Genomic DNA, 13,829 nt, shown 5'->3' on the forward strand with positions numbered 1-13,829 from the left:
ACATGTGGCAAGTTACATTCGCGCCACACAAATGCCAGGCAATGACCTCCGCCTACAAGAGAGGATCTAACCATTGCCCCTTGACATTCAATAGCATTACCATCGCTGAATGCCCCACAATCGACACCCTGGTGGTTACCATGGATCAGAAACTGAACTGGACTAGCCACATTAATACCGAGGCTACCAGGGCAGGTCAAAGGCTAGGAGTCCTACGGCGAGTAATTCACCTTCTGACCCCCCCCCCCCCCCCCCAAAGCCTGTCCACCATCAACAAAGCACAAGTCAGGACTGCAATGGAATACTCTCCACTTGCCTGGATGAGTGCAACGCCAACAACACTCAAGAAGCTCAACACCATCCAGGACAAAGCAGCCCGCTTGATTGCTCCTCCTTCCACAAACATTCAAACCCTCCATCACCAACGATTAGTGGCAGCCATGTGTACCATCTACAAGATGCACTGCAGTAACTCACCAATGTTCCTTAGACAGCATTTTCCAAACCCACAACGACTACCATCTAGAAGGACAAGAGCGACAGGTACCTGGGAACCCCACAACTTGGATGTTCCCCTCCAAGTCACTTCCCATCCTGACTTGGAAATATATCGCCGTTCCTTTGCTGTCGTTGGGACAAAATCCTGCAACTCCCTCCCGAACAGCAGTGGGAGTACCTACACCTGAAGGACTTGAGCGGTTCAAGAAGGCCACCACCTGCTGAAGGGCAACTAGGGATGGGGAATAAATGCTGGCCTAACCAGCAATGCCCATATGTTAATAAAAAATATATATCATAATGTGAACATGTATCCAATGGAAACCTTGATATGAATTAATCCCTCCCAAGCTGTGAAAGGTGCTGTGAAATATTTGCAAATTCACTGCAATTCAGTTTGAATGAATAAAAGAGAAGCAAATTGAATCTTCAGTTTCGACCACCCCCTCCCAGACTGTGCACAGGCCTAATCGCAATGTCCAGCAGGCATCATTAGTACTTCTCATTTTGTTTATGAACAGTTTAGGCAAGAAGCCTAAAATGATGAGAAATTCCAACTCCAGTCCAGGAGAGAGAAGTTACAAGCTTTAAGCAAATTAAGTTGAACTGTTTATAGGTGGATATAATAGTACAACTACAGAAAGAGTTTAAATCTTATGACTGGAATATAGTCTAGGACTAATGTTGTTTTCAATATTGCAGTCCTATTTGTACAGGAGCTCACAAAATACATCAAGGTAATGAACCAGAGGACTGGATGCTGTAGCTGTGTCATGACACCTGGTAAGCACCGAGTAACTACCTGGTCTGTAACCAATATACACGCACAGGACTGTGGCCCCCATTCAGGTTTGGGAAGGAGGGGCTCACAAAGCCTGCCATACCAAAATTCACAAAACTATTCATGGTTCAATCCTGTCAAATATCCATGCTTTGTTTAGAGCCCCTACAATGAACGTTATGTGGAGTCGTGGAGGCAGCAAAGTGATTAAATACCTATTCAATCAGATAATTGATGGGATGTGAAACTACTTCACTGAACAGAAGTTACTGCAGCATCTAGATTGCAAAGATGGCCAGAGCTTTAATAGTGCAATTAAGGCTATTAACAACAGCAACATAGGACCTGTGCTAAACGTCTGCTGTGGTAGAAATGGAAAACATGTGCTGGTCCTATTTGGGTCACTGAAATAACAATTCCCCCTCCACCGACCCCCATCTGCCCACCCAAGTGAAATGCCAAACCATTCTCATCAAGTAAACTGTGACGGTCCCTCGTTCACCCAAATATCTGCATCAGAATAATACTTCCCATTTTTAAAACGTCTTCGAGATTGCCTTAGTCAGATGGCACGGTAGCACAGTGGTTAGCACGGCGCCGAGGAACTGTATTCGATCCTGGCCCCGGGTCACTGTCCGTGTGGAGTTTGCACATTCTGTCCGTGTGGAGTTTGCACATTCTCCCAGTGTCTGCGTGGTTTTCACCCCCACAAGCCAAAGATGTGCAGGGTAAGGGCAGCACGGTGGCGCAGTGGGTTAGCACTGCGGCGTCACGGCGCCGAGGTCCCAGGTTCGATCCTGGCTCTGGGTCACTGTTTGTGTGGAGTTTGCACTTTCTCCCCGTGTTTGCGTGAGTTTCGCCCTCACAACCCAAAGGTGGGCAAGCTCGGTGGATTGGCCACGCTAAATTGCCCCTTAATTGGATTTTTTTTTTTAATTTTGAGAAAAAGAAAACTTCTACAAAAAAACCACACTGATTTAGTCTGTGGTGCAGTTGTTAGCCATGATTTGTATTTTAAAATCACCCTTAGAATCTGGGGGCCATGGGCCAAGCCACCAGTTGACTGGCCATTGCTATCTTTCCTGGCAATGGAATAGTTTGCACGGTCACTGCAGAGAGCAATTAAGAGTTAGCCATGCTGTTGTGGAACACAAACCACACACAAGATGGAGTAAAGACGGCAGATAGTTCCCCCAAGGACACTCGGGAAGCAGTTATGTTTTGTCTGACAATCTGACAGCTTCACGGTCACTTTTATCAGCTTTAGTTTTCAAAGAGTTGACTTCCAATTAACATGGCGGGATTTAAAATCTCACCCCTGGGTATTAATCGAGTGAATCAATCACCATTCTCCCGTCTCCTCTGGAAACCTTTGATAGGGCAGAGGGTGGAAAATGCACAGTCAATCCCTTCCATTTAGCTATTAAAAATGACCTCACATTGAAACTAAAATTAACCTCTACCAGAAGTGTTTCTCAGTATAAAATTGATCAGTTGGCTTCTGGCCATTTCAAATAAAAAGGTTTGTACCACCCCACCCTCAATACAAACAGCTCTAAAATGACTCCATTGTTAATAACATTGAACCTTGGTTCCTAACCTTATATTCACGCTGAAATTAGGTAATTGAACGAATACATTTTGTAAGATACGTAGCACTCCCATGATGATTCATTGAGCAGAAAACAGAATATATTTTATCGTTGCCCGAAGAAGTGTTAAATAAAACAATGGGTGAAATGAGTTAAAATTACGTGGAAAAGGGTGGTAGAATCTTTCTGAAGCCCCAAGGCTCACAAGTACAAGACTATTTTTGGAGCATGTTTTATGGCATTAAAGGGATGCAATGTTAAATTATTAGACAGGGTGAGCAGTTAGATACTTTTAGTTGAGGCACCGACAATCCGGAGTGGACTTGACAGCTGCAAAGAATAATTTGGAATTTTGTTCCAATCGCTCATATCTCAACAGTTAAAGTTCCCAACACTCCAATTTATTAACCTAAGATTTCTTCCCCAGTTTACTTTACAAAGAATGAAAATGGACTGTGCGTTGGACTTCTGACCATATTCGAGTAACAGACTGTGGTATTGTTAGCCACGATTTGTGCGGGCAGCACGGTAGCATTGTGGATAGCACAAATGCTTCACAGCTCCAGGGTCCCAGGTTCGATTCCGGCTTGGGTCACTGTCTGTGCGGAGTCTGCACATCCTCCCCGTGTGCGCGTGGGTTTCCTCCGGGTGCTCCGGTTTCCTCCCACAGTCCAAAGATGTGCGGGTTAGGTGGATTGGCCATGCTAAATTGCCCATAGTGTCCAAAATTGCCCTTAGTGTAGGGTGGGGTTACTGGGTTATGGGGATAGGGTGGATGTGTGGATCTTGGGTAGGGTGCTCTTCCAAGAGCCGGTGCAGACTCGATGGGCCGAATGGCCTCCTTCTGCACTGTAAATTCTATGATAATCTATGATTGTGGAGGAACTTGCAGCTTCACAATAGTATACGTTATAAAATACAAATTAGATACATGGTGGTTTTCATATTTTTTAACTCAAAAGCATATAGGTGCCATTGTGAGGCCCCCCGTGAATTACTTCAGCCCAACACGTGTGAGCAAGCTTTTCAAGGTCATAATCGGCTACATTTCAGGATGTGTGGCAAAATCAAGCAGAACTCCGTGAATGGGCAAAATTGTGGCAGATGGAATTCAAAGTAAGCAAGTGTGAGGTTATCCATTTTGGACCAAAAATGGGACACAGCAGAGTACTTTCTTAATGGAAAGAGGTGATGAACAGTGGATGTCCAAAGAGACTTTGAGGTTCAGGTGCATCGAACCTCAAAAAGCCAGAAACAAGTGCAGAAAATAATCAAAAAGGCCGAATGGAATGCTGTCTTTTATGTCTAGAGAATTGAAATATAAAGACACCGGGGTTCTGCAGCAACTACACAAAACCCTGGTTAGACCCCACTTGGAACACTGCCCAGAAATGCTCACACCCACACCTTAGGAAGGCATATGTTGGACTTGGAAGAGTGCAACATAGGTTTACAAAAATACTAGCTGGATTACAGGGGTTAAGTTAGGAGGGGAGATTACTCAAATTAGACCAGTTTTCACCAGAATTTAGAGGAATTATGGGGTGATCTGATGAAAGCATTCAAGATATTAACAGGGAACGACAGGGTAGATAAAGATAAACTATTTCTACTGGTTGGAGATTCTAAAACCATGGGGAAACAGTAAAAACTTGGGCCAAACCGTTCTGGAGAGATGTTAGGAAGAACTTCTTCACACAAAGGGTGGTAGAGGTTTGGAACTCTCTCCCACCAACAGCAGTTGAAGCTAGATCAGTTGTTAATTTTAAATCAAGAGTTGGATAGATTTTGTGAATCAAAAATCTCAAAGGGATATGGGCCGAAGGCACGTATATAGAGTTAGGTAACAGATCAGCCATGGTCTCACTGAATGGTGGGACAGGCTCGAGGGACTGAATGGCCAGCTCCTGTTCCTATGTGAACCAGTTTCAGTTTGTTGAAGGAGTCATGTTTGAAAATTTAGAGTTTTTCTTCAAATGAACAATTGTAAGAAGGGGACACAATGTCGTGTGTATGGATTTTCAGAAGATGTTGAAAGAAAGTGTCCCATTAGAGGCTTGCTGCACAAAGTCAGGTACACAAGGGGCGATTCTTTGAGCCCCGCGCCGGGCCGGAGAATCGGCGCAACCGCGCCCCGACGCCGGCAGGTGATTCTCCGAGGTACGGAGAATCGGCGCGTTTGACGCGGCGCCAGGCCGCTGGAATCGGCGGGGCCGCCGAATCTCCGGCCCAGATACGACAGAGTCCCACCAGCGCCGTTCACCCCTGGTCGCTGCCGGCGGGAACTCTGCGCGAAGGATCGAGGGGGCGGCCTGTGGGGTGGGGAGAGGGGGGCTCCTTCCCCAGGGGGGCCTCCGATCGGGGCCCACTGATCGACGGGCCGGCCTCTCTCATACCCGGGCCTACTTTCCTGCGCGGCCAGCCCCTGAACACCGACGCCATGTTGAGTCGGGGCCGGCGCGCGTAAGAAGTCCCCCGCGCATGCGCAGGTTGACGTGACCCAACTGCGCATGTGCAGGTTGGCGCAGCGCCCATTTGGCGGCGTGAACCGCTACAGCGCCGTGCTGGCTCCCTGTGGGGGCCAGAAACGGTCATCCCCGTGCCCGTTTCGCGCAGTCTTGAAACGCGACGGCGTTCACGACGGCGCAAACTCGTGGACTCCATTTGGGAGAAACACCCTCATGGTGTACAAGAGTTGTACAACCTGAATGGAAGGTTTTAGACAAAGGGTTAGGGTTAGTGTGCGCCTGCTTGGATAGGAGGAAAGTTGAAAGAGGTGTATGTAGTCCAGCAGTCAGTGCTGGTCCACTGAGAAGTAACTTTTTAAAAATTCCTTTCATGAGGTGGAAGCGTCTCTGGCAAGGTTAGCATTTGTTGCCCATCCCTAAATGCTGTTGAGATGTTGGTGAGTCAGCTTCTTCAATTGCTACAGTCTATCTGGTGTAGGTACATCCACAGCGCTATTAGGGAGAAAGTTGCAAGATTTTGACCCAGTGACACTGAAGGAAGGCAAGGTTAGGATTAGGGTTAGGGGCTGGTTTAGCACACTGGGCTAAATCACTGGCTTTGAAAGCAGACCAAGGCAGGCCAGCAGCACGGTTCGATTCCCGTACCAGCCTCCCCGAACAGGCGCTGGAATATGGGGACTAGGGGCTTTTCACAGTAACTTCATTGAAGCTTACTTGTGACAATAAGCGATTTTCATTTCATTTTCATATAGTTCCAAATAAAGATGGTGTGGTTGAAGGGGAACTTGCAGGTGATGGCGTTCCCATATGACTGCTGAAGATACTCTTCAAGATGTTAAGTGTTAGGAGTTTGAAAAGGTGCTGAGCGAGTCGTTGCAGTGCATCGTGTAAATGGTACATACCACTACCAATGTGCGTCGGTGATGGAGAAAGTTAGGTAGTGGAAGGGGCGCAGATCAAACATACTGTTGCAGCCTTGAGCTTCTTTAACATTGATAGACCTGCACACACCCAGGCGAGTGGAGAGTATCCATCATACTTCTGGGCTGTACCTTGTAGATGGTGACCAGGCTGATGACCAGGATGGTGATGGTGGCCAAGGTTGGTGATGGTGGCCAATCAGATGGCGAGTTACCTGCCACAGAATTCCCAGCGTTTGGCCTCTTGCAGCAACAGACTTTATATAGTCGTTCCAGTCACTCAAGATATATGTGGTTGGGGGTCGAGTGATAGTAATGCCATTTCAATGTAATGGGGAGTTGGATGGATTCTCTGGTTGGAGATGGTTATTGCCTACCACTGGTGTCCACTTGTGTGGCATGAGTATTACTTGCCACTTATCAGCCCAAACAACAATTTGGTCCAGTTCTTGCTTCATGTAGACATGGACTGATTCAGTATCCAAGTCACAAATTATCCTGAACACTGCAATCATCAGCCAACAGTTTGGACTTGGAGGGACGATTATTGATGAAGCAGCAGAAAATGTTTGGGCCTCGGAAACTACCCTGTGAAAATCCTGCAGTGATGTCCCGGAGCTAAAACGATTGACGTTTGCATTAGTTGAGACTTTCAACAAGTGGACTGATGGGATGGTAATTGGCAATGTGGTAATCCACTGTATTGTCTTATACCTGCTGTATGTAACATTCCTGGGCTTGCCCCTGCTGGCTCTGCCTGTGGCTCCTCCCCTCGGGCTCAGGTATAAAGGTGGCCAAACTCCGGCCCTGCCTTCAGTCTGGGGCCAGCTGCCAGCAGGTATCTTTAAGCTAATTAAAGCCACAGTTTCACACTCAACTCATCTTCTGTCGTTACTGATGGCACATCAGGCCAGATATGTTTCGCCCTGCTTTTCGTGAACAGGATAACCCTGGGGAATTTTCCACATCGTCAGGTCAATGCTCGTGCTGCAGCTGGATTGAAACAGCTTGGTAAGCAAAGAGCACAGTGCTGGAATTTTCTACTTAGCTCAAAAATAGGTGGTTTGACAAGCAGCAGAAATAAAAGACCGTTAGTGCAAACAACTTAATGGAACTGGAGGAGACGGAAGCTCTTGCAGGGGAAAGGAGTGAGGTAACACAATCCACAAAGGGAAAAACTAGAAATGAGCATCTAATCTCAATGTTAACTTATACAGATCAGCGGCACGGTTGCACAGTGGTTAGCACTGCTGTCTCACGAGGCTGTGGACCTGGGTCACTGTACGTGTGGAGTTTGCACATTCTCCCGTGTCTGCATGGGTTTCGCCCCCACAATCCAAAGATGTGCAGAGTAGGTGGATTGGCCACGCTAAATTGCTTCTTAATTTGGAAAAAAAAAGAATTGTATAAGCTAAAATTTTTTTTAAAAAATACAGACCTTGGGTGCAAAATTCTTTGAAGGTGCAATTATTAAAACCACAGAGATTTTAGATTTAGTAAGTTGTGTACAGGAGCAGAGATTAGAAATGGGTAGGCCACAAAGCAATGTTGTTTTGCGGCTTCATTATAGAAAGGACTTTAAATCCATCAAGGATGTCCAATATAGATGCAGAATATCAATGCAGGAAACAAATTTGCCAGAGGGGGATATGGAGGAAGGAATAAAATCAAAATGGTCTGGTAATATACAGACTCAAGTAAATATGGATGGCAGCTCAAGACAAAAACCATGAGAAAGGAAGGTTAAAATGTGCCAATCATGACATGCAGATTGTGTGTTAAACCAGAGAAACCACATGATCCTTGTGCAGAAAGACAAGTTGCAAGACCTCACAACAAAACTCTGGTTGTAAATGACACAAAAATGTATTGGGGTACATTTAGTGGGGTACAGAAAGGATAAGCGGCAAAGTGTCAATACTGGTCTTAAATAAAGGGACCAGGGGGCAGCACGGTGGTGCAGTGGTTATCACTGCTGCCTCACAGCACCAAGGACCCGAGTTCGATCCTGGTCCCCTGTCCATGTGGGGTTTGCACATTCTCCCCATGTCTGCATGGGTTTCACCCCCACAACCAAATATGTGCAGGGTAGGTGAATTGGCCACACTAAATTGTCCCTTAATTGGAAGAAAGAATTGGGTACTCTAAATTTATTAAAAGAAATAAAGGGACCACATGCTGTCAGGAAGATTATTGCGGACAAGAAAGTGGCGGGGATCGCGCCTATATGAAATTGAAGATCGGTGAGCTGGAACCCAAGATAAAGGCTCAGTACATTGCCATAATAATGAAGGAAAAAGACCAAATTAGGTCTGGAAATATTGATCAGGTGAGGTTTTTTTTAATGGAATAATAGACTGGGATAAAAGCCAGCTGAAATACTGCCCGCGTGACAACCAGTGTTGGGGTGTCAGTACATGGTGACACCAAAGAGAAAGCCAGAAGCAGCAAAAGCTTTTGGCAGGTATATCGACAGCTCTCTCTCTGAAATAAGCTAAGTTAGCAAAGACCACAGCTGAAACCAGAGAGAGGCTTCTTCGCCAAGCTGCAGAACACCAGATATCTGAACTGACTATTCGCCCAACGAAGTCAGTGCTACCGGAATCTTGAATCGCAACAGCTGTAGAACCCAATCATCTACGTCTCACGAGTCAAGGACTGCTTCATACCCTTTTTAAAAAAACTTACTTAGGACTCAAATCTCAGTTCTAATATGTACGAATGCATGTGAGTTATAATTTTTTGCCTTTAGTAGCCAATAAACTCACTATCTTTAACACAAGAAAGCCTGGTTAAATTGGCTCCTTATAATTTTTAAAAAAATGTAAACTACCCAATTTTTTTTTTCCAATTAAGGGGCAATTTTAGTATGGCCAATCTACCTACCCGTACACATTTTTGGGTTGTGGGAGTGAGACGCACACAGACACGGGGAGAAGGTGCAAACTCCACACGGACAGTGACTGACCCGGGGCCAAAATCGAACCCGGGTCCTAGGCTCCGTGAAATTGGTTCCTTTTAAAACAAATATTGGGACTGGGAAAAGAAATCTGCAAAGGGAGGGATCCTTTTTAGATTACTCTTATTGTGACCAACCATGGGGTTGAATAAAGCAAAGCAGCCCGTTGAGCCCCCCTCACCCAGGCATGACAATTTTGGGGTTATCTCAACTGGGCGGTAAATTGAGGGATTCCGCCAGGTTAACAAATTTAGGGAAACCTCACCCAGTGAGATTTAAACGATCAACTTACTGCGCTTGCGCAAGAGATAAAAAGGGAGCGTAATTTCCGAAGTGTATACAAGACTCCTTCCTGAAGCAGTATGTTAAGAGGCCTATGCAAGGACAGCGGTGTGCGGTTATCTGCTTTGCATCAGCCTTCAAATCAAGATGGGTATCAGAGGGCAGCATGGTGGCGCAGTGGATTAGCCCTGTTGCCTCATGGTGGCGCCGAGGTCCCAGGTTCGATCCCGGCTCTGGGTCACTGTCTGTGTGGAGTTTGCACATTCTCCCCGTGTTTGCGTAGGTTTCACCCCACAACCCAAAAGATGTGCAGGCTAGGTGGACTGGTCACGCTAAACTGCCCCTTAAATGGAAAAAAAAAATGAATTGGGCACTCAATTCATTTTTTTTTTTTAAAGATGGGCATCAAGGGGGCAGCAGCAAACCATGAAGTGGGCAAAAAGTACAATAGCTCAGTTATCTTAAAGGATGACAAAGCTCCAGAGCCCAAAGGAATCTCTCCTCAGAGGAAGGAAGTTGCAGTGTCCCCAGAAAAAGCTCAAGTGTGCCAACGGTCTGAGTGGTCAGTTTAGTACCATTTAGTCTGGACAATTAATTAGAGGCCGGTTAGCTTCACACGTAGCCTCGGGAAAATTTTTCACTTCCCAATGAAAGTTGAAATTCCCACACCTATCAAAAAAAGAGAACAATAGTCATCACAAATTTAGAAAGAGATGACTGGATTTGGCAAACCTTTTGAGAGAGATGGAGGAAATGCAGTGGATGTGGTTTTGACTTCGACTGGGACTACAAAAGATTACTAGAGAAGATCAAGGGATGTGGAATTAGGGGAATCTTAGGAAACTAGATTTAAAATTGATTAGAAGGGAGGAGAGCAAGAGTCAAGGCCAAAATTTCCAGAGTATTTTTCGTATTCTTGCAACAGTAGTGGACTCGCCAACATTAAGGGCATTCAAATGGTCATTGGATAGACATATGGACGATAAGGGAATAGTGTAGATGGGCTTTAGAGTGGTTTCACAGGTCGGCGTAACATCAAGGGCCGAAGGGCCTGTACTGCGCTGTAATGTTCTATGTTCTTTTAAGGGATGAAAGCATCACTGGCAAAGTCAACATGTGTTGTTCATGCCAATTTGGCCTTAAGAGGGCAGTGGTGAGCTACCTTCTTTAATTGTTGCAGGTATACCTACAGTGCAAGGAAGAATGGGGTCCCCAGTGTTTTGACCCAGTGACAGTGAAGTGGTGCCCAAATGGTCACTGTTCTCGGTCTGCTTCTATTTACTCTGTGCAACAACGACTTAGATACACAAGTCAAAAGGGTTGCCATCAAAGTTTGCAGATATCAAAATAAAGGTACAAGTAATTCTTTAAAAGACCTAAGGAAACTGTAAAGGAATGGTAATGGGCGGACGAATGGCAGGTTGAATTACATATCAAGGGGCTGGTTTAGCACAGCGGGCTAAACAGCTGGCTTGTTTTGGAGAACAAGGCCAGCAGCAGGGGTTCAATTCCCGTACCGGCCTCCCCGAACAGGCGCCGGAATGTGGCGAGTAGGGGCTTTTCACAGTAACTTCATTGAGCCTACTGGTGACAGACAATAAGCGATTATTATTATTATATCAACACAAGGTGATCCATTTTGGTTAAAAACAGCAGGAATTATGCTGGAAGTAGAACTCAACTCGATACGGTGCAAGGACACTGATTAAAGGCTCTTTAATCTAGTTTAAAAGATGCAAATAGAATTCTAAGTTTTACCACAATAATTAATCAGCCTTCATTCAGAGTACAGGGTGCAGTCCTGGGCTCTATATTACGGAAGTGATCTCAAGGCCTCAGGGCACACTCCAGATTCAATATGATACTGCCCATACACGAGGAACTGCAAGTACAAATGTGAATAAGTGAGTTTTTTCTTTAATCCTCCTGAACAATTACAGGCCAATATTTTGTCAAATTGTGGAAAGGTGGGACAGAGTACATTGAAGCAACATTGATGCCCATTGATACAATATTGAACAGATTTCAACTGAGGACAAGAGAAACCAGGATTCTTTTAAAAACACTACTGCAGCAGTCATACGCATTAATCCCAAGCTTTTAACCCTTACTGCAGCAAATACCTATAATACAATATTTCTGAAATTCTGACATTCATCACAATATATAAATGATTTGGATGAGGAAACTTAATGTAATATCTCCAAATTTGAGGATTAAAAAAAGCTGGGTGGGAGGGCAGGCTGTGAGGAAGATGCTTCAGTGTGATTTAGACAAGTTCAGTGAGTGAGTAAGCGAATGGTAGATGCAGTATAATTTGGACAAATGCGAGGTTCATCACTTTGGTAGCAAAAGACAGGAAGGCAGTTATCATCTGAACGGCCTAAAATTAGGAGAGGTGAATGTGCACCGAGATCCAGGGGGCCTCACTGAAGGTAAGCATGCAAGTGCAGCAGGCGGTTAATGGTATGTGGCTTTCATAGCGAAAGGATTAGCATACAGAAGCAGGTATGTCTTGCTGCAATTATATAGGGCCTTAGTGCGTCACACCTGGAATAGTGTATGCAGTTTGGTCTCCTTATCTGAGGAAGGATGCTCTTGCTAGATGGAGTGCAGAGAAAGTTTACCAGACTGATTCCTGGGATGGCAGGACTGACTTATATGAGGGGAGATTGAACCGACTAAGATTGTATACGCTCAAGTTCAGACGAATTAGGGTGGGATGTCATAGTCACCTATAAAATTCTAGCAGGATTAGACATGGATGATGCAAGGAAGATGTACCTGGTGATTTGGGGGTGGGGAGCGGGGGAAAGAGGAGAAGCAAAATCAGGCTATTAAGCGGGATGATTATCCATGATCATAATGAATGGCGGGGCAGGCTCAAGGGGCCGAATGGCCTCATCTTGCTCCTATTTTCTATGTTTCTATGTAACAGAAGGCTGCAACCTTGATCTTTGCATGCTTGTAGCAAATGGCACTTTCCTTAATTTACTCTCAAGCTAGTTATCAATGCAGCCATTTACATTTTTCTCAAAGGCACTTGCTTTAAATGTACCTGTCACCGTTATATGAATCCTTATTAAAGAGGTGATTAAATGGTGTTTTATAAGCTTATACACATTCGCTGTAAGAAGTTAACAGAAAACAAATAATGACTAAAAACCCAAATGATGTCTGGTAAGGAATACATTTTTTTAATGTTACAGCAAACAAACAATCTATGATCCATGAACTGGGGACTGGATGGTGAGGAAGAGTAGGTTCTATCTGCTGTCCAAGTGCAGGAGATTTATTAATAGCACAAGTTTCCTTCAGTACACCTCCATCAAGTGAAGCCAAATTTATATTCAAAGCCAATAATATTTCAGTATCACTGACACCAAGATCCAGGACAGCAAGCATGCACTTTGCTGGCAGTGCAACATTGCCAAAGTCATGTAAAATTAAAAGGGGCACAGCTTGCAAATAAACTTCTTACCAGCATCAGTTATGTACTTGAGCTTAATTAGACTAAAGATGCTCTAGATTTATGAATCAAAGGCAGACTGATCTGGTATAAACATCACCACCTGTGTTGTACTAAAAATTTAGTTCAAAGATCGCTGACCAAACTGCTGTTGCAAGGTGGTCAATGTAGAAGGGACTTTAGTTGGCAGATTAGCGGCCTTAAATACCTTGTATTATTTTAATCAGCTGCTTGACTTTATTTCATGGAAATAGGCACTTAGCGAAGCATGATGGATATATAGCCTTATTTTTAGTCAAAAAGTTCGAAGTTCTATATGAAACAGTCGGATGGTCACACCATGTAAACAGGCGTACAGCTGCGCATTGTTTTGCTCAGGTGAGGAACTCAAGGCCTGTTATTAAACTTTGCTCGCTTCCGGTCTCCTTGTTTAATCTCAAGAATGCCTCTCTGTCCTAGATATTGCTTATGATATTATATAAATTACTCGCCTTACCTTTGTAAAGCGGGGACAATTAGAAAGACTGCAGTCATTCTAATTCCCTCCACAAACTTAGTATTAAATAAAGGACCTATTGCGGAAACTCGAAGTGCTGACTATTTTTTATTCAACAGTCAACTTGGGTTGCAATTTCGGACTGGATTATTTCCTCAAGGTTCGATCACGTGACATTTTATCATCTGCAAGTGTCACCACATTTTGCTGAGTTGAGCGACCCCAATACTGCACAATTCCTGAGAAGTTAATTCTGCAGAATTCCGAGTTAATTCTGCAGAACTCCCAAGTTAATTCTGAAGTGCAGAAGAATTACCTTTTAGAAATTAGAAGCACAAGTTGGACAGAAATGTTTTGGAATCAT

General features: G+C 44.6%; 1 protein-coding gene across 2 annotated transcripts in view; it reads right to left on the reverse strand.

Moving 5' to 3' along the window:
* Positions 1–13,829, reverse strand: part of inpp5f (inositol polyphosphate-5-phosphatase F) — a 305,045-nt gene that overhangs the window by 101,126 nt on the left and 190,090 nt on the right. The gene's annotated exons all lie outside the window — the stretch shown is intronic.

The sequence above is a fragment of the Scyliorhinus torazame genome, chromosome 16 (assembly GCF_047496885.1).
Source record: "Scyliorhinus torazame isolate Kashiwa2021f chromosome 16, sScyTor2.1, whole genome shotgun sequence".
Classification (NCBI taxonomy): Eukaryota; Metazoa; Chordata; class Chondrichthyes; order Carcharhiniformes; family Scyliorhinidae; genus Scyliorhinus; species Scyliorhinus torazame.